This window comes from Melitaea cinxia, chromosome 1 (genome assembly GCF_905220565.1).
Source record: "Melitaea cinxia chromosome 1, ilMelCinx1.1, whole genome shotgun sequence".
NCBI classification, from domain to species: Eukaryota; Metazoa; Arthropoda; class Insecta; order Lepidoptera; family Nymphalidae; genus Melitaea; species Melitaea cinxia.
In genome coordinates, this window is record NC_059394.1 from 3042468 (window position 1) to 3063395 (window position 20928).

At 34.4% G+C, this 20928-nt stretch overlaps 2 long non-coding RNA genes across 2 annotated transcripts; both read left to right on the plus strand.

The window, feature by feature from the left end:
• The first annotated feature begins 1638 nt into the window (after positions 1-1638).
• Positions 1639-3136, plus strand: LOC123655268. The gene is made up of 3 exons (XR_006743371.1): positions 1639-1714; positions 2600-2750; positions 2978-3136. It is a non-coding gene; the product is annotated as an uncharacterized LOC123655268 (long non-coding RNA).
• A 10038-nt stretch (positions 3137-13174) lies between these two features.
• LOC123666467 lies at positions 13175-14653 on the plus strand. The gene is made up of 3 exons (XR_006745253.1): positions 13175-13252; positions 14143-14293; positions 14521-14653. It is a non-coding gene; the product is annotated as an uncharacterized LOC123666467 (long non-coding RNA).
• The last annotated feature ends 6275 nt before the right edge of the window (positions 14654-20928 follow it).

Genomic DNA, 20928 nt, shown 5'->3' on the forward strand with positions numbered 1-20928 from the left:
TTTATGTATGTTACATCAGAACTTTTGACCGTGTGGACCGATTTCGACAAATGTTTTTTTTAATCGAAAGGTGGTATGTGCCAATTGGTCCCATTTAAATTTATTTGAGATCTAACAACTACTTTTCGAGTTATATCTAATAATGCGTTTTTGCTTGACGCTTTTTTCGTCGACCTACGTTGTATTTATACCGCATAACTTTCTACTGGATGTACCGACTTTGATAATTCTTTTTTTGTTGGAAAGGGGATATCTCTAGTTTGGTACCATGATAAGGAAACCAGGATCTGGTGATGGGATCCCAGATAAATCGAGGGAAACTCCTGAAAATCCGCAATAACTTTTTACTGGGTGTACCGATTTTGATAATTCTTTTTTTGTTGGAAAGAAGATATCCCTAGTTTAGTACCATGATAAGCAAACTAGGATCTGATGATGGGATCTCAGAGAAATCGAGGAAAACTCTTGAAAATCCGTAATAACTTTTTACTGGGTGTACCGATTTTGATAATTTTTTATTTAATCGAAAGCTGATGTTTGTCATGTGGTCACATATAAATTTTATTGAGATCTGACAACTACTTTTTGAGTTAATCTTTGATAACGCGTAGTTGGTTGACTATTTTTTCGTCGATCTACGTGGTATTACTTGTCGATGTAATTGAAAGTCGGTTTTTTTTCGTTTGCGAGCAAACACAATTATATTCTTTACTTTTTACGAAAAATAATAGCTTATTGGCGAAGCGATTTTAAGCAATACAGCATATTATCCAATTCCTTAAATCTATTATGCTTTCGATACAGATCAATATTCGAAGATATTAATACAGATTTAAAATGCAGGGATATAGCGGTTGCGGCAGTACGTTGCGGCCTTCGATTTGAGCGTTGTATGTTTTTCACATATCCAATTATATGTCGCTCTTTCAAGAGTAACCTCTGAAAAAACGTTTGTATTGTCTAATGACAAAGAAAGGTGTGAACGTTGTATATAAAAACATTCTGTTGTATATTTAGTATCAGCTTTAACCCGTGCGAAGCCGGGGTGGGACGCTAGTATAAAATAAATGTATACTTGACTACATAAACACTTGCATGAACATGTACATACATAAAGACATAAATACATATATTGAAAGTATATCCATTATGAGAGGTTCATGAATTCGGAGAAAAGATGATTCCTTAGCTTGTCCTCAAAAGCGTCAATTGAAGTGATAAACAATGATAAAAATGTGCTGCAAGATCTAGGTGGATCTCATCACCGTACTGTGAGTAGCACGTAAAACCTGGTTGTTATCATAATGACGTTATTTATGGTGGAGAACTTTATTGCCCACCGACACTGAAGCAATGTGGTGGATTAAGATTCAAACTATTTAAATAATAAATACGCATTTTGCCGAAAAATAAGACGTATACAGTCTGATGTAAATTCAGTTTAATCTACTCGTTTGATAAAATTTAGATAAAAATTAAAAATAAAATATGGTTCTCGCACGCCGGCGCATTCTTAAAAGCAACTGAATCAAAACATCATTAAAATATCATCAAAAAATTAAAGTGGATTTTAATTGTTTATCTAATTATGACGTAATCAGATTTTAGTGTATATAAGCTGGCTAGGATATCTATAGGCACAGTCCAACAATGACTAAGATCGCTATACTTTATGTGGCCCTCGTGGTCTTCGCCATGGTTCAAGCAACACCAGGTAATAATTTTGCATATATTAAAATGAAACATATTTTCCGACTCCAAGATGCATTAATGTAGAAATCCAAAATTCAACTGAGGAAGGGCACAGCAGGAACGTTTATGCACAAAATCTGGAGCAGCGCGACTGGGAAAGAACCTTGACCTAACAGAAGATCACTGCTAAATAATATTGCTTTCTTTTAATAGTGTAGTGTTCCTATGGTGAGTAAGATGACCAAAGCTCCTGGGAGGGATTGGGTGTTGAGGTAAGGTCGGTAACGCGTTTGTCGTGCTTCTGGTTTAGCAGGCGTGTATTAGCGACAGTAATCACTTGCCACCAGGTGAGCCGTACCTAGTTGTATAAAGAAAGCAACTCTTAACTTCTCTTTTAAATCTTTTTTCTTAATTTCTGACATGATAAATAAATAAATAACGATATGAGAAAAGATATACAATCAATGTTATTTACGCGTCTTGTGATTCTTATGAAAGCTTTGTAGCTACGGCAATAAAGAATATAGCCACCCCCTCTCTTCCCGTGGGTGTCGTAAGAGGCGACTAAGGGATAACACAGTTCCACCACCACCTTGGAACTTAAAAAGCCGACCGATAGCGGGATAACCATCCAACTGCTGGCTTTGAAATACACAGGCCGAAGACGGGCAGCAACGTCTTCGGTGCGACAAAGCCAGCCTTGCGGTCACCAACCCGCCTGCCTAGTGTGGTGACTATGGGCAACACACATGAGTTCACGCCATTTTTGGTGCGAACTTTTGGAGGCCTATGTCTAGCAGTGGACTGCGATAGGCTGATGTGAATTCTTATGATTTAGAAATTTGTAAATAATCGTCTAATACTTTTCTCAAAAATCAAAAGATTTTTTTACATGGTTATGGCATAGATGGCGTTGGAGGTGGATTAGGCGGCGGCGTCGGCGGCGGTAGTGGAATTGGCACCGGAGGTGGTTTGGGAAGCGGTGGCGGCGGCGGCCTTGGAGGAGGTGTTGGTGGTGTTGGGGGTATTTCCGTTGATAAAGACCAAGGCTAACATGGGTAAGTGTAAACACATTTAACTATTTATTTTCAATCGATAATAATAAACTTGTAGTGTTAGAATTTAGTTTACAATTTTATTACTTATTCTTTTCGAAGATACCGCTTCGTTTGCAAATAACTTATATAATATAAACAAAATATATTAGAGAGAACGAGGGGGAAGAGTTTACTGAGTTTATATTTGTTTTTAATTATTGCAATAAATATTTATTCTTTGTTTTCAGACGCTACTTTCGGCACTACACTGACACACGACGGCTGATAATATTATGTTACAATATTGAGTAATATTCAACTTTTAACTCCTTTTCATATCAAATTATAATTCCGGCTACAATAATATATACCTAATATTCCTAAATATAGCATTGATTTTTCAAAAACCTTTTTGTTTTTTTCATCCTATTCAAATGAACACATTTTTTTAACCTTACAAAACTTGTTTACGACTAGTAATTTATATTTTAGAAGTTGTATTGGGGCAGTTCGAGATCTCTTAGCTAACTTTAACCACCGCGCCTCCGGCTTAAAAAAAAAACACTCCAGGGGTAGGGCAGACCAAGACCACGTGGACAGTGGGGTGCTCCGATTCGGTTTTGGGTATTTTTCGAATTTCTATACCTATATTTTAGCACGCAATGTTACTAATTTTATTAGAATATTATGTCTGGCGCGTTATTTTGTTAAAAGTGTCTATTTGTCGGTCGTTAAAGGTCAGTTCGTATCGTATTTTGATCTTGCAGTAAAGATCTTTTTTACGTACATTTGTTCGAAAATAACGTGTGAAAGTCACAGAACGGAGGAAAAGTACACTTCCCGCAGCACCGGAATTAAGTAGAGTCAGAAATAACAAAAATTTAAACTCCCATAAATTAGTCACCTGTGATGTACATAATATGTCAATCGATAACATAATAACTAAAATTTTAGCTAAATAAAACAAACAATTCTTAAATTATTTTCTTATTCTACTAGATATCAATTCATACTATTGCACGCCTTAAATCTAGTTATGTCTAACTTAAAACTATTTAATGGGGTGCCAGGAGAGTTTTTTTTTTTTTTTTTTATATCCGACTAGCGTATGACAAGCCTGGTTATGTGGAACTCTGCCGAAACCTGACTCAGACTATATGCTATACTCAGGGACTTGTAGCATGAGAGGAGAATTATTGTGGACTCAGGCAATATATCCTCCTTATTAAAAAAAGGGCGTTTCCGACAGCTACGACAAAATAAATAATTTAAGTTACCGATATTATTCTTTAACTTACCCCTTCGCGCATAATGCAACACACATTTACCACATTTAGACTCAAGTACCGCATAAATAGCAATCACAAATGCGCAACTTTATTTCGCAACTTTATGTTTAAAAACAGTTACTATCTCTCCAGTCTTACTTCACGTCTGTCTATTCTTTTTTCGCCGCGCTACCAATTTGCTTATTCGCATACTATCTACCCAGATAAATTTTTAATCTTATACTACCTACCAGACATAACACGATAATAATAAACTTGTAGTGTTAGAAATTAGTTTACAATTTTATTGCTTATTCCTGCCGAAGATACGAGTACTCGTATCTATTCATTTGTAGGAAATAAGTAATATGATATAAACAAAATATACTAGAGAGAAGTCGCATGAATAGAATCGTAACAAGTTTAAAAATATTTAACAAAAAGCAATACAGTGCATATCTTTATTGAAAACTAGCTACACTGGGCGCGTTGCAACGCTTTGTTTTTCGGGTCGTACCAACTCAGAAATCTTTGTGGGCTCATACACAACACTCTCCTAAAGATCATGACTTGATCAAATGTACAGTTTCCAATTCTATAAAGGACATAGTGAAAAATCACACACAATATATCATATCTTAAACTAACTTTAACTGAGGTAGGGCACAGCAGGAATTTCCTGCTCAAAATATGGAGCAGCCCGACTAGGGTAGTACCTCGACCTTACAGAAGATCACACACTTCAGCCTATCGCAGTCCACTGCTGGACATAGGCCTCCCCAAGTTCGCGCCAGACATCCCGGTCTTCCGCAATCCTCATCCAGCCGACACCGGCAATCTTACGTATATCGTCGGTCCAACGGGCCGGAGGACGTCCCACACTGTGTTTGCCAAGACGCGGTTTCCACTCTAGGACCCGCCTACTCCAACGGCCATCGGTCCTGCGACACAAATCACCAGCCCACTGCCACTTCAACTTGCTAATTCTGTAGGCTACGTCGGTTACTTTCGTTCTCTCGCGGATAGTCTCATTTCTAATCCTATCTTTAAGAGAAACCCCAAGCATAGCCCGTAGAAGATCACAGCAAAATAATACTGTTTTCAAGCAGTATTGTGTTCCTGTTGATGAGTAAGGTGACCAGAGCTTCTGGGGGGATTGGGAGATTGGGTCGGCAACGCGCTTGCGATGCTTCTAGTGTTGCAGGTGTCTATAGGCGCTTACCATCAGGTGAGCCGTACGCTTATTTGCCGACCTAGTGACATAAAAAAAAAACTATTAAACGAGCAATTCTTGTATATATATATATAAAGAATTTGAATCTCGGAAACGGCTAATTAACGGCGGAATTTAGTATGCAGGGAATTTCGGGAGAGATAAATAAATCTAGCTAGGATTCATTTTTAGAAAATTTCATTTTATCCCAGTTTTTAGACACTGAAAAAATGGATACAATATCGTTAGAATACGAAGGTAAATTTCGCAATTGTCAATAAAGTTGTAATAACTCAGGTGGGAAATCGGCCGGTCGAGAACGACTGAAAAGACCACGGTTCTAATCCTCAAATTTCCAGATCGGTTATTATTTTTCATTTTTTTATTATTAACTCATATTTTATCTTTATTATTTTTTAATAATTTTTTTATTGTTGATTTTTTATATTAGTTTATATTTTTTATTACTGTCGCTAAAAAAATATTATTCACATTTTATAATTATGTAATTCGTATTTAAATATGATTTCCAAAAAACACGATTTACTAAAAATACCGAGCTAAGCTCGATGACCCAGGTATATACTAATAAATGAAATGCCCAAAAAATCATTGTTTGCTTCCGATTTTAAGTTCGAAGAGCTGAAGTCTTCGCTAAATATTTCATAACACTTCAAAAGCTTACTGAGTTTATAAATTGTTTTTAATTATTGTAATATTTATTATTTGTTTTCAGACACTAATTTCGGCACCACATTGGCACACGACGCACAGTAGGCTGAAATTGACGTTTCATAGATATTCAAATTTATTTTTTCAAGTGACGCTTTTTTTGCTTGAATGCGATTAAGAATAACTGTTATGTGCCTTATATAATGAAGTTTCAGGCTTATAATCGTAAACAGCGCACTTAGAATTTAAAAAAAAATTGTATTCAGTCGACATAATAAATGATGATATCTCCATATTCGCACAATTGCGCCTAATATCCTCTTAGGTTCTTAAAATATAAATTATTTTTGATTTTTTGACATACTTCATGCTGCGGCCAAACGTGCGTTTTTTTTTTAAATTTTTAAAAAATTTACCAATTTCGTTTTCTTTATTTTTTGGTTTTTAACTAATATCAAGATTTACATGGGTGTATATATACTTTAATTTTGTGCTATATTAGAAAGTGAAATTCATTAAAAAACCATAAAAAAGTTTAATTATTACAATAAAAATATAATATGATAAAATTAAATAAGGCTATGAATATATTATTTTTATTATTGCCTTTTCTGTATCACTCTCTTCAGAGCCGAATTCAAAGTCAGAGTTTATGTCAGCAATATCCATAAACTCGAATTCAGGGGTTTGAAGATTCAGCAGATCCAATGTTTCAGCAAATACATTTTTCTTTTTCTTTGCATTCGTTTGTTGGGTCTTACTGCTGAAATAAGTGGATCGGACGAAAGAAGAAGACAATTAAAAATATCTTCATTGGAACTTATTCTGCTCTTCTTACGTGAGTGATGTTCTCTGAATCTTCTGAAGTCTTTGTTCCTCGTACCAATTGGACTATTGCGTTACAAGCGATAATTTCGGCTCCATGAAGCAGTATCGTGTGCACTGTTGATGGCATGTAGTACCAGTTGTATAATTTTACATACTTTTCAGTAGTTATGTACGCATATTCTTTAAATTTCGAAACATTTGTTATTTTTTTCATCCTATTTAAATAAATATATTTTTTAACATTACAAAACTTGTTTACAATTACTAATTCAAATTTTAAGAGTTGTGTTGGGTCAGTTCGAGATCTCCTGGCTAACTTTAAGAAAAAAACTACTAGTACATTATAAGAATGACTATTACCTGTTACAAAAACTAATTACTGAAAAAAAAAACTAATTAACTGAGGTAGGGCCCAGCAGGAATTTCCTGGTCAAAATCTGGAGCAGCCCGACTGGGGTAGTACCTCGACCTTACAGAAGACCACAGCTAAATAATACTGTTTTCAAGCAGTATTGTGTTCCTGTTGGTGAGTAAGGTGACCAGAGCTCCTGGGGGGGATTGGGTTTTGGGTCGGCAACGCGCTTGCGATGCTTCTGGTGTTGCAGACGTCTATAAGCTACGGTAATCTCATACCATCAGGTGAGCCGTACGCTTGTTTGCCGATATAAAAAATAATCAGAGAACCCTTAAGTAGTTATGCTGCAACACACGTCAATCAATAACATAATAACTAAAATTTTAGCTAAATAAAACAAAAAGTTCTAAAAATACATCTTTTGAGTTTATTTTAAATGATATAATTTAGAACGACGTTTGTTATTGTTATTAACAACTCATGGCTCGACTAACGTCCTCTTCAATTACTTTTGTACAAAAATTCGTACGAATACATTACTTTTCTGTAACAGAATAAAAAATTTACTAAAAATACATTTTTATTTTACTTTAAAGTTCGTGCAACAACTCTTGCGTGATAAGTAAGCAAGCAAACAGACAGATACAATTAATTCAAACTGTGTCACTTTTCTCACTTACAGAATGTTTATACCCGTCATAACTTCTAAACTAAAGTTCGATCTGAATCATTTAAATATATAGGGATTAATATTAGGATACCAATATTGAGTTAATTTTTAAGAAAAAGAAAGTTGTCAAGTAAATGTCAATTTATTTTTATTGATTTTATATTTTAATTTAAATATTATTAATTCTTGTATTCTGTAAATAAATTTCACCCGTATTTAAACCTTATTATTTAAACAAAAACTGTTATTGTGGCTGAACTAAAATAGTTAGGCATAAAATAGTTAGTCCGCCATAGTGGCTTTAGACTAACGTTACTTTATTCTAATTATTCTTCGCAAGCCCTTTCATTTGATAACATATTGTAGAAGTGTATTAAAAATAACTAGACCGCCATCTTGCGCCAAGGTGGGCTTAGAATGACGTCACGAATGCATGCATTGTCATCCAAATTGAACTTGTACACAAAATTTCAGCTCAATCGGTTGAAGATATGCTTCAAGATATGCTTCAAAATTGAGTGGCAAGATTTTATACGAACAAACTTACATACACATTCATACATTGCAAGATAAATAAAAGCTTGTAAAAATAGGTTCTGAGCTCTGTTTGTATAGGACCCATAATGTGGGCTCTTTATTTGTTGAAAAGTGGACTTGAAAAATTTTTTTCAGCTGGAATTTATTCATTTAAGTGATTAGAAGACACCTTTTTTTATTTTGCAATTAATATTTTATACTCAAAAAATAATAATTTTGTGGGACGTCCTCGCTCTAGCGGGAGCGCAAAGATATATTTTCAGAGTTAAATTAAAATTATAAATAATAGAGACAGAACTCCTAGAGTTATTTTTAGAGAAATTTTCTCCTCTTTAAGGAGCTTTTTTTTTAAAATTTCTTAAGTGTTAATAGTTTCAATTTAAAAAATAAGAGAAATACCTTATGTGCAACTTCATTAGTTAATAACTTTTGCAATTTTTTGCGTGCTAGAAAATCCTTACGACCCGTTTTTTTAGACGGAGCGAATTAGCTATGGCTTATGTTTTTTTGGACCTTCGTCTCTATTTAACGCGTTTCTAAACATGTTGAATAGACTACTACAGCAAATTTTATATTAGATCCCAAAACTCATAAAATGTGGATACCTGTGGATCGCATCGAATTCCACGCGGTAGATTTTACGTTATGCCGGATCAAACACATAGACGGACTTAAATTCTACAAATAATTAATTTAGCTACTCTCAGCAATACTCCCACAATTCGCTTTTCGTAAATATGAAATAAAATAAAAATGAATATAAGAGCATCATAGTTAGAAATTAATTTATTATTTATATTTGAAAAATAGAAGGATAATTATATCGATATATGATATAAAATCGAACGCGTAAATTAATTTTATAAACTTATATATATATCTGGGATCAATGAAAACCATATTTTTTCTTTTTAGTGAACCTACTAAATACATATTTTTCATTTTTAAAGGTTTCCTGGAAGATTTGGTGTATGCAATGCAGCCGCCTTTTTAACCGACTTCCAAAAAAGGAGGAGGTTCTCAATTCGACTGTACTTTTTTTTTATGTATGTTACATCAGAACTTTTGACCGTGTGGACCGATTTCGACAAATGTTTTTTTTAATCGAAAGGTGGTATGTGCCAATTGGTCCCATTTAAATTTATTTGAGATCTAACAACTACTTTTCGAGTTATATCTAATAATGCGTTTTTGCTTGACGCTTTTTTCGTCGACCTACGTTGTATTTATACCGCATAACTTTCTACTGGATGTACCGATTTTGATAATTCTTTTTTTGTTGGAAAGGAGATATCCCTAGTTTAGTACCATGATAAGAAAACCAGGATCTGATGATGGGATCCCAGAGAAATCGAGGGAAACTCTTGAAAATCCGCAATAACTTTTTACTGGGTGTACCGATTTTGATAATTCTTTTTTTGTTGGAAAGAAGATATCCCTAGTTTAGTATCATGATAAGCAAACTAGGATCTGATGATGGGATCTCAGAGAAATCGAGGGAAACTCTTGAAAATCCGTAATAACTTTTTACTGGGTGTACCGATTTTGATAATTTTTTATTTAATCGAAAGCTGATGTTTGTCATGTGGTCACATATAAATTTTATTGAGATCTGACAACTACTTTTTGAGTAATCTTTGATAACGCGTAGTTACTTGACTATTTTTTCGTCGATCTACGTTGTATTACTCGTAGATGTAATTGAAGTCGGTTTTTTTTTCGTTTGCGAGCAAACACAATTATGTACATCTTCTTGTGTTGTATTTTGGTCTAGTGTACAATAAAGAATATGCTATTTTTTAACTTGATTCCGAATTTTATTGTCGTTCAATTGTTTTTATTCCTAAACGGGATATTGACCGCGGTTGTTTCTTCTGCAACCAAAAGAACCGTAATGCTCGTTTGCCACCCTAATGAGTACCCTAAATAAAATTACATTTATATCAAAAATTACATAAAAGTACAGCATTCATAAATACTGCAGGGTGCACACAGGTGGTTCAACTTGCACCTGTAATAAAAACACACCGCTTGTAGAAAAACACAAACGAAATCAACGTGTTTGTACTTTATAAATCTAATTATGAACATTAACAGTTATAATTAAATCGCAAGCAATTATCTTGACAAATGATTAATTATGTTTGTGTAAGCTACTGACATAATAATGCAGGCAAAACCATATTTAGACGGAAAATTTTATTAGTCACATACAGATAACAATTATAAGAAGGTATCTTTAGTAAATGAACAAAAAAGTTATTATTAATGCTTTATCTTTTAATATATTCAAACTAGCTGTGCCCGCGACTTAGTACGCGAGGAATTTAACAAAACAGTTATTGTTCAGTTGGCAGAGTTATAAAATAAATAAACTTCTAAAATGAAAGTAGCCTAAGTAACTCCTTATTTTTCCGGCTATCTGCCAGTGAAAGTTCCGACAAAAGCAGTCCAACCGTTTCAGAGAATAGCCGGAACAAACAGACAGACAGAGAGACAGACAAAAATTGTTAAAAATGTTATTTTGGTATATGTACCGTGTATACATCCATATGCATTTAGTAAAAAGCGGTTATTTTAATATTACAAACAGACATTCAAATTAAATTTATTTGTATAGATTTCAACTTCACTTATTTCAATGTCGTGAGGTGAGTATTTAGTATCTTAAGAGTATAAAGTTTTTACTCAGTAATATTTGCACATATATTTATGACTATGTTTTGAATAACATGCGAAATGGGACTTGCGAAAAAGTTCACTTTTGTATTTACACCTAAGAACAGGGTGCTGCCGCATATGTACTTTTCTAAGTCTCTGGAACACACCTATTCTCCTATTCTCTTCCACATTTTGCCGGTGCGTGCGGCAACGCGAGATAACGTTAAAGATATGTTGCGCTATGCGCTTTTAAATGTCGGTATCCTAATTAGAACCAATTTATATCGCTATTCCTTTTACAAATAATTGATGAAAACGAATCGATAAATGAATAATGAATGATATATAATATGATAGATCGAATTTATATAACTGTTTTCAATGCTTTCGTGTTATCTGATTCGATGAAAGTGATGACAATATATATTTTTATCGTACTTATTTGATGCGCTTTTTTTAATAGATAAAGTAATTCAAGAAGAAGGTTTATATGTATAATACACGCATAATATAGTAGAGAAACACTGATAATTTTAGACGTTTCTAAAGTGATGTCGTAAATAAACATACTTATTGTGCTTACATTGCAAACCCTCGCCGAACCCTACAAGATACACCAAAAAAGTGTTAAACAGTTACTGTACACCTTAAAAAGGCGTTCAAAAAGTCCGCAATGGCATACGTCTGTCTCTTAGGGATAACTCACAATAAGCATTTTTTTAACCAACTTCCAAAAAAGGAGGAGGTTCTCAATTCGACTGTATTTTTTTTTATGTATGTTACATCAGAACTTTTGACCGGGTAGACCGATTTCGACAAATTTTGTTTTAATCGAAAGGTGATGTGTGCCAATTGGTCCCTTTTAAATTTATTTGAGATCTAACAACTACTTTTCGAGTTATATCTAATAATGCGTTTTTACTTGACGCTTTTTTCTTCGACCTACGTTGTATTATACCGCATAACTTTCTACTGGATGTACCGACTTTGATAATTCTTTTTTTGTTGGAAAGGGGATATCTTTAGTTTGGTACCATGATAAGGAAACCAGGATCTGGTGATGGGATCCTAGATAAATCGAGGGAACTCCTGAAAATCCGCAATAACTTTTTACTGGGTGTACCGATTTTGATAATTTTTAATTTAATCGAAAGCTGGTGTTTATCATGTGGTCACATATAAATTTTATTGAGATCTGAGAGCTACTTTTTGAGTAATCTTTGATAACGCGTAGTTGTTTGACTATTTTTTCGTCGATCTACGTGGTATTACTTGTCGATGCAAACACAATTATATTCTTTACTTTTTACGAAAAATAATAGCTTATTTGCGAAGCGATTTTAAGCAATACAGTATTATTCCTTATCCAATTAAGTACCTTAAATCTATTATGCTTTCGATACAGATCAATATTCGAAGATATTAATACAGATTTAAAATGCTGGGACATAGCGGTTGCGGCAGCACGTTGCGGCCTTCGATTTGAGCATTGTATATTTTTCACATATCCAATTATATGTCGTTCTTTCAAGAGTAACCTCTGAAAAAACGTTTGTATTGTCTAATGACAAAGAAAGGTGTGAACGTTGTATATAAAAACATTCTGTTGTATATTTAGTATCAGCTTTAACCCGTGCGAAGCCGGGGTGGGACGCTAGTATAAAATAAATGTATACTTGACTACATAAACACTTGCATGAACATGTACATACATAAAGACATAAATACATATATTGAAAGTATATCCATTATGAGAGGTTCATGAATTCGGAGAAAAGATGATTCCTTAGCTTGTCCTCAAAAGCGTCAATTGAAGTGATAAACAATGATAAAAATGTGCTGCAAGATCTAGGTGGATCTCATCACCGTACTGTGAGTAGCACGTAAAACCTGGTTGTTATCATAATGACGTTATTTATGGTGGAGAACTTTATTGCCCACCGACACTGAAGCAATGTGGTGGATTAAGATTCAAACTATTAAATTAATAAATACGCATTTTGCCGAAAAATAAGACGTATACAGTCTGATGTAAATTCAATTTAATCTACTCGTTTGATAAAATTTAGATAAAAATTAAAAATAAAATATGGTTCTCGCACGCCGGAACATTCTTAAAAGCAACTGAATCAAAACATCATTAAAATATCATCAAAAAATTAAAGTGGATTTTAATTGTTTATCTAATTATGACGTAATCAGATTTTAGTGTATATAAAGCTGGCTTGCATATCTGTAGGCACAGTCCAACAATGAATAAGATCGCTGCTATACTTTATGTGGCCCTCGTGGTCTTCGCCATGGTTCAAGCGACACCAGGTAATAATTTTGCATATATTTAAATTAAACGTACTACTGTCCGACTCCAAGATGCATTAATGTAGAAATCCAAAATTCAACTGAGGAAGGGCACAGCAGGAACTTTTATGCTCAAAATCTGGAGCAGCCCGACTGGGGAAGAACCTCGACCTAACAGAAGATCACTCTCTAAATAATATTGCTTTCTTTTAATAGTGTTGTGTTCCTATGGTGAGTAAGATGACCAAAGCTCCTGGGAGGGATTGGGTGTTGAGGTAAGGTCGGTAACGCGCTTGTCGTGCTTCTGGTTTAGCAGGCGTGTATTAGCTACAGTAATCACTTGCCACCAGGTGAGCCGTACCTAGTTGTATAAAGAAAGCAACTCTTAACTTCTCTTTTAAATCTTTTTTCTTAGTTTCTGACATGATAAATAAATAAATAACGATATGAGAAAAGATATACAATCAATGTTATTTACGCGTCTTGTGATTCTTATGAAAGCTTTGTAGCTACGGCAATGAAGAATATAGCCACCCCCTCTCTTCCCGTGGGTGTCGTAAGAGGCGACTAAGGGATAACACAGTTCCACTAGCACCTTGGAACTTTAAAAGCCGACCGATAGCGGGATAACCATCCAACTGCTGGCTTTGAAATACACAGGCCGAAGACGGGCAGCAACGTCTTCGGTGCGACAAAGCCAGCCCTGCGGTCACCAACCCGCCTGCCTAGCGTGGTGAGTATGGGCAACACATATGAGTTCACGCCATTTTTGGTGCGAACTTGTGGAGGCCTATGTCTAGCAGTGGACTGCGATAGGCTGAAGTGAATTCTTATGATTTAGAAATTTGTAAATAATCGTCTAATACTTTTCTCAAAAATCAAAAGATTTTTTTTACATGGTTATGGCATAGATGGCGTTGGAGGTGGATTAGGCGGCGGCGTCGGCGGCGATAGTGGAATTGGCACCGGAGGTGGTTTGGGAAGCGGTGGCGGCGGCGGCCTTGGAGGAGGTGTTGGTGGTGTTGGGGGTATTTCCGTTGATAAAGACCAAGGCTAACATGGGTAAGTGTAAACACATTTAACTATTTATTTTCAATCGATAATAATAAACTTATAGTGTTAGAATTTAGTTTACAATTTTATTACATATTCTTTTCGAAGATACCGCTTCGTTTGTAAGTAACTTATATAATATAAACAAAATATATTAGGGAGAACGAGGGGGAAGAGTTTACTGAGTTTATATTTGTTTTTAATTATTGCAATAAATATTTATTCTTTGTTTTCAGACGCTACTTTCGGCACTACACTGGAACACGACGGCAGACAATGTTATGACAATATTGAGTAATATTCAACTTTTAGCTCCTTTTCATATCAAATTATACTTCTGGCTATAATAATATATACCTAATATTCCTAAATATAGCATTGATTTTTCAAAAACCTTTTTGTTTTTTTTTTTCATTCTATTCAAATGAATACATTTTTATTAACATTACAAAACTTGTTTACGACTAGTAATTTTAATTTTAGAAGTTGTATTGGGGCAGTTCGAGATCTCTTAGCTAACTTTAACCACCGCGCCTCCGGCTTAAAAAAACGCTCCAGGGGTAGGGCGGACCAAGACCACGTGGACAGTGGGTCGCTCCGATTCGGTTTTGGGTATTTTTCGAATTTCTATACCTATATTCTAGCACGCAATGTTACTAATTTTATTAGAATATTATGTCTGGCGCGTTATTTTGTTTAAAAGTGTCTATTTGTCGGTCGTTAAAGGTCAGTTCGTATCGTATTTTGATCTTGCAGTAAAGATCTTTTTTACGTACATTTGTTCGAAAATAACGTGTGAAAGTCACAGAACGGAGGAAAAGTACACTTCCCGCAGCACCGGAATTAAGTAGAGTCAGAAATAACAAAAATTTAAACTCCCATAAATTAGTCACCTGTGATGTACATAATATGTCAATCGATAACATAATAACTAAAATTTTAGCTAAATAAAACAAACAATTCTTAAATTATTTTCTTATTCTACTAGATATCAATTCATACTATTGCACGCCTTAAATCTAGTTATGTCTAACTTAAAACTATTTAATGGGGTGCCAGGAGAGTTTTTTTTTTTTTTTTTTTTTTATATCCGACTAGCGTATGACAAGCCTGGTTATGTGGAACTCTGCCGAAACCTGACTCAGGCTATATGCTATACTCAGAGACTTGTAGCATGAGAGGAGAATTATTGTGGACTCAGGCAATATATCCTCCTTATTTAAAAAAGGGCATTTCCGACAGCTCAAGTACCGCATAAATAGCAATCACAAATGCGCAACTTTATTTCGCAACTTTATTTTTAAACACAGTTACTATCTCTCCAGTCTTACTTCACGTCTGTCTGTTCTTTTTTCGCCGCGCTACCAATTCGCTTATTCGCATACTACCTACCCAGATAAATTTTTAATCTTATACTACCTACCAGACATAACACGATAATAATAAACTTGTAGTGTTAGAAATAAGTTTACAATTTTATTGCTTATTCCTGCCGAAGATACGAGTACTCGTATCTATTCATTTGTAGGAAATAAGTAATATAATATAAACAAAATATATAAGGGAGAAGTCGCATGAATAGAGTCGTAACAAGTTTAAAAATATTTAACAAAAAGCAATACAGTGCATATCTTTATTGAAAACTAGCTGACCCGGCGAACTTCGTATCGCCTAACACAAACTTTATCGTATGGTATTAAAGTTCAAATTGACTTTTAAGTATTATCACAAATCTTTTGTATGGGTGTATAGAAAAGTGTTGTTTTTAGAGTTTTTCAGGAAATTTAAATTTTTTTTTGAAATTTTCTCTCCGTAAGAACCACCCTCGTACTTCAAGGAATATTTTTAAAAAAGAATTAGCGAAATCGGTCCAACCGTTCTTGAGTTTTGCGCTTAGCAACACATTCAGCGACTCATTTTTATATTATAGACTAGCTACACTGGGCGCGTTGCAACGCTTTGTTTTTCGGGTCGTACCAACTCAGAAATCTTTGTGGGCTCATACACAACACTCTGCTAAAGATCATGACTTGATCAAATGTACAGTTTACAATTCTATAAAGGACATAGTGAAAAATCACACACAATATATCATATCTTAAACTAACTTTAACTGAGGTAGGGCACAGCAGGAATTTCCTGCTCAAAATATAGAGCAGCCCGACTGGGGTAGTTCCTCGACCTTACAGAAGATCACACACTTCAGCCTATCGCAGTCCACTGCTGGACATAGGCTTCCCCAAGTTCGCGCCAGACATCCCAGTCTTCCGCAATCCTCATCCAGCCGACACCGGCAATCTTATGTATATCGTCGGTCCAACGGGCCGGAGGACGTCCCACACTGCGTTTGCCAAGACGCGGTCTCCACTCTAGGACCCGTCTACTCCAACGGCCATCGGTCCTGCGACACAAATCACCAGCCCACTGCCACTTCAACTTGCTAATTCTGTAGGCTACGTTGGTTACTTTCGGTCTCTCTCGCGGATAGTCTCATTTCTAATCCTATCTTTAAGAGAAACCCCAAGCATAGCCCGTAGAAGATCACAGCAAAATAATACTGTTTTCAAGCAGTATTGTGTTCCTGTTGATGAGTAAGGTGACCAGAGCTTCTGGGGGAATTGGGGGATTGGGTCGGCAACGCGCTTGCGATGCTTCTTGTGTTGCAGGTGTCTATAGGCGCTTACCATCAGGTGAGCCGTACGCTTATTTGCCGACCTAGTGACATAAAAAAAAACTATTAAACGAGCATTTCTTGTATATATATATAGAATTTGAATCTCGGAAACGGCTAATTAACGGCGGAATTTAGTATGCAGGGAATTTCGGGAGAGATAAATAAGTCTAGCTAGGATTCATTTTTAGAAAATTTCATTTTATCCCAGTTTTTAGACACTGAAAAAATGGATACAATATCGTTAAAATACGAAGGTAAATTTCGCAATTGTCAATAAAGTTGTAATAACTCAGGTGGGAAATCGGCTGGTCGAGAACGACTGAAAAGACCACGGTTCTAATCCTCAAATTTCCAGATCGGTTATTATTTTTCATTTTTTTATTATTAACTCATATTTTATCTTTATTATTTTTTAATAATTTTTTTATTGTTGATTTTTTATATTAGTTTATATTTTTTATTATTGTCGCTAAAAAAATATTATTCACATTTCATAATTATGTAATTCGTATTTAAATATGATTTCCAAAAAACACGATTTACTAAAAATACCGAGCTAAGCTCGATGACCCAGGTATATACTAATAAATGAAATGCCCAAAAAATCATTGTTTGCTTCCGATTTTAAGTTCGAAGAGCTGAAGTCTTCGCTAAATATTTCATAACACTTCAAAAGCTTACTGAGTTTATAAATTGTTTTTAATTATTGTAATAAATATTTATTATTGGTTTTCAGACACTAATTTCGGCACCACATTGGCACACGACGCACAGTAGGCTGAAATTCACGTTTCATAGACATTCAAATTTATTTTTTCAAGTGACGCTTTTTTTGCTTGAATGCGATTAAGAATAACTGTTATGTGCCTTATATAATGAACTTTCAGGTTTATAATCGTAAACAGCGCACTTAGAATTTAAAAAAAAATTGTATTCAGTCGACATAATAAATGATGATATCTCCATATTCGCACAATTGCGCCTAATATCCTTTTAGGTTCTTAAAATATAAATTATTTTTGATTTTTTGACATACTTCATGCTGCGGCCAAACGTGCGTTTTTTTTTTTAAATCTTTAAAAAATTTACCAACTTCGTTTTCTTTATTTTTTGGTTTTTAACTAATATCAAGATTTACATTGGTGTATATATACTTTAATTTTGTGCTATATTAGAAAGTGAAATTCATTAAAAAACCATAAAAAAGTTTAATTATTACGCTTCAGCCTGTAATATCCCACTACTGGGCATAGGCCTCTTTCCCCATGTAGGAGAAGGATCAGAGCTTAATCCACCACGCTGCTCCAATGCGGGTTGGCGGATATATTCCTTACTGTGAGTAACGATTGCTATCAGGTGTACAGGATAACAACCGGGACCGACGGCTTAACATGCTCTCCGAGGCACGGTGGGGAGACCCACAAGGACTGCACAAACACCCAGACCACGGTAAACACCTGTATGGCCAATACAAATGTTTGTCATGTGCGGGGATCGAACCCGCAACCGCCAGCGCAACAGGTACACTCCATGCCTGTAACCGTTAATTATTACAATAAAAATATAATATGATAAAATTAAATAAGGCTATGAATATATTATTTTTATTATTGCCTTTTCTGTATCACTCTCTTCAGAGCCGAACTCAAAGTCAGAGTTTATTTCAGCAATATCCATAAACTCGAATTCAGGGGTTTGAAGATTCAGCAGATCCAATGTTTCAGCAAATACATTTTTCTTTTTCTTTGCATTCGTTTGTTGGGTCTTACTGCTGAAATAAGTGGATCGGACGAAAGAAGAAGACAATTAAAAATAACCTCATTGGAACTTATTCTGCTCTTCTTACGCGAGTGATGTTCTCTGAATCTTCTGAAGTCTTTGTTCCTCGCTTCTGAAGCCTCTGCAGATAATCTACCAATTGGTACTATTGCGTTACAAGCGATAATTTCGGCTCCATGGAGCAGTATCGTGTGCACTGTTGATGGCATGTAGTACCAGTTGTATAATTTTACATACTTTTCAGTAGTTATGTACGCATATTCTTTAAATTTCGAAACATTGATGGATTGACCCGAAGTTATGGCTTGCAAAATTACAGAAAATTATGACAATATTGAGTACATAATATTGTCTATATTATGTGACAATATTGAGTAGATAATATTCCACTTTTAGCTCCTTGTAATATTAAATTACATTTCCGGCTGTAATAATATAGTAAATATATATATACCTAATATTCTTAATAACAGTATTATTTTTTTTTAATACATTTGTTATTTTTTTCATCCTATTTAAATAAATATATTTTTGAATTTGAATTATTAAAGAGTTGTGTTGGGTCAGTTCGAGATCTCCTGGCTAACTTTAAGAAAAAAACTACTAGTACATTATAGGAATGACTATTACCTGTTACAAAAACTAATTACCTCATCAAAAAAAAACTAATTAACTGAGGTAGGGCCCAGCAGGTATTTCCTGGTCAAACCAGTACCTCGACCTTACAGAAGACGAGAGCTAAATAATACTGTTTTCAAGCAGTATTGTGTTCCTGTTGGTGAGTAAGGTGACCAGAGCTCCTGGGGGGATTGGGTTTTGGGTCGGCAACGCGCTTGCGATGCTTCTGGTGTTGCAGACGTCTATAAGCTACGGTAATCTCTTACCATCAGGTGAGCCGTACGCTTGTTTGCCGACCTTGTGATAAAAAAAAAATCAGAGAACCCTTAAGTAGTTATGCTGCAACACACGTCAATCAATAACATAATAACTAAAATTTTAGGTAAATAAAACAAAAAGTTCTAAAAATACATCTTTTGAGTTTATTTTAAATGATATAATTTAGAACGACGTTTGTTATTGTTATTAACAACTCATGGCTCGACTAACGTCCTCTTCAAATTACTTTTGTACAAAAATTCGTACGAATACATTACTTTTCTGTAACAGAATAAAAAATTAACTAAACAAACATTTTTATTTTACTTTAAAGTTCGCACAACAACTCTTGCGTGAAACAAAAAACTGTGTCACTTTTCTCACTTACAGAATGTTTATACCCGTCATAACTTCTAAACTAAAGTTCGATCTGAATCATTTAAATATATAGGAATTAATATTAGGATACCAATATTGTGTTAATTTTTAAGAAAAAGAAAGTTGTCAAGTAAATGACAATTTATTTTTATTGATTTTATATTTTAATTTAAATATTATTAATTCTTGTATTCTATAAATAAATTTCACCCGTATTTAAACCTTATTATTTAAACAAAAACTGTTATTGTGGCTGAACTAAAATAGTTAGTCCGCCATAGTGGCTTTAGACTGACGTTACTTTATTCTAATTATTCTTCGCAAGCCCTTTCATTTGATACCATATTGTAGAAGTGTATTAAAAATAACTAGACCGCCATCTTGCGCCATGGTGGGCTTAGAATGACGTCACGAATGCATGCATTGTCATCCATATTGAACTTGTATACAAAATTCCAGCTCAATTGGTTGAAGATATGCTTGAAGATATGCTTCAAAATTGAGTGGCAAGATTTTATCCGAACAAACTTACATACACATTCATACATTGCAAGATAAATAAAAGCTTGTAAAAATAGGTTCTGAGCTCTGTTTGTATAGGACCCATAATGTGGGCTCTTTATTTGTTGAAAAGTGGACTTGAAAAATTTTTTTCAGCTGGAATTTATTCATTTAAGTGATTAGAATACACCTTTTTTTTATTTTGCAATTAATATGTTATACTCAAAAAATAATTATTTTTTGGGACGTCCTCGCTCTAGCGGGAGCGCAAAGATATATTTTCAGAGTTAAATTAAAATTATAAATAATAGAGACAGAACTCCTAGAGTTATTTTTAGAGAAGTTTTCTCCTCTTTAAGGAGCTTTTTTTTTTAAATTTCTTAAGTGTTAATAGTTTCAATTTAAAAAATAAGAGAAATACCTTATATGCAACTTC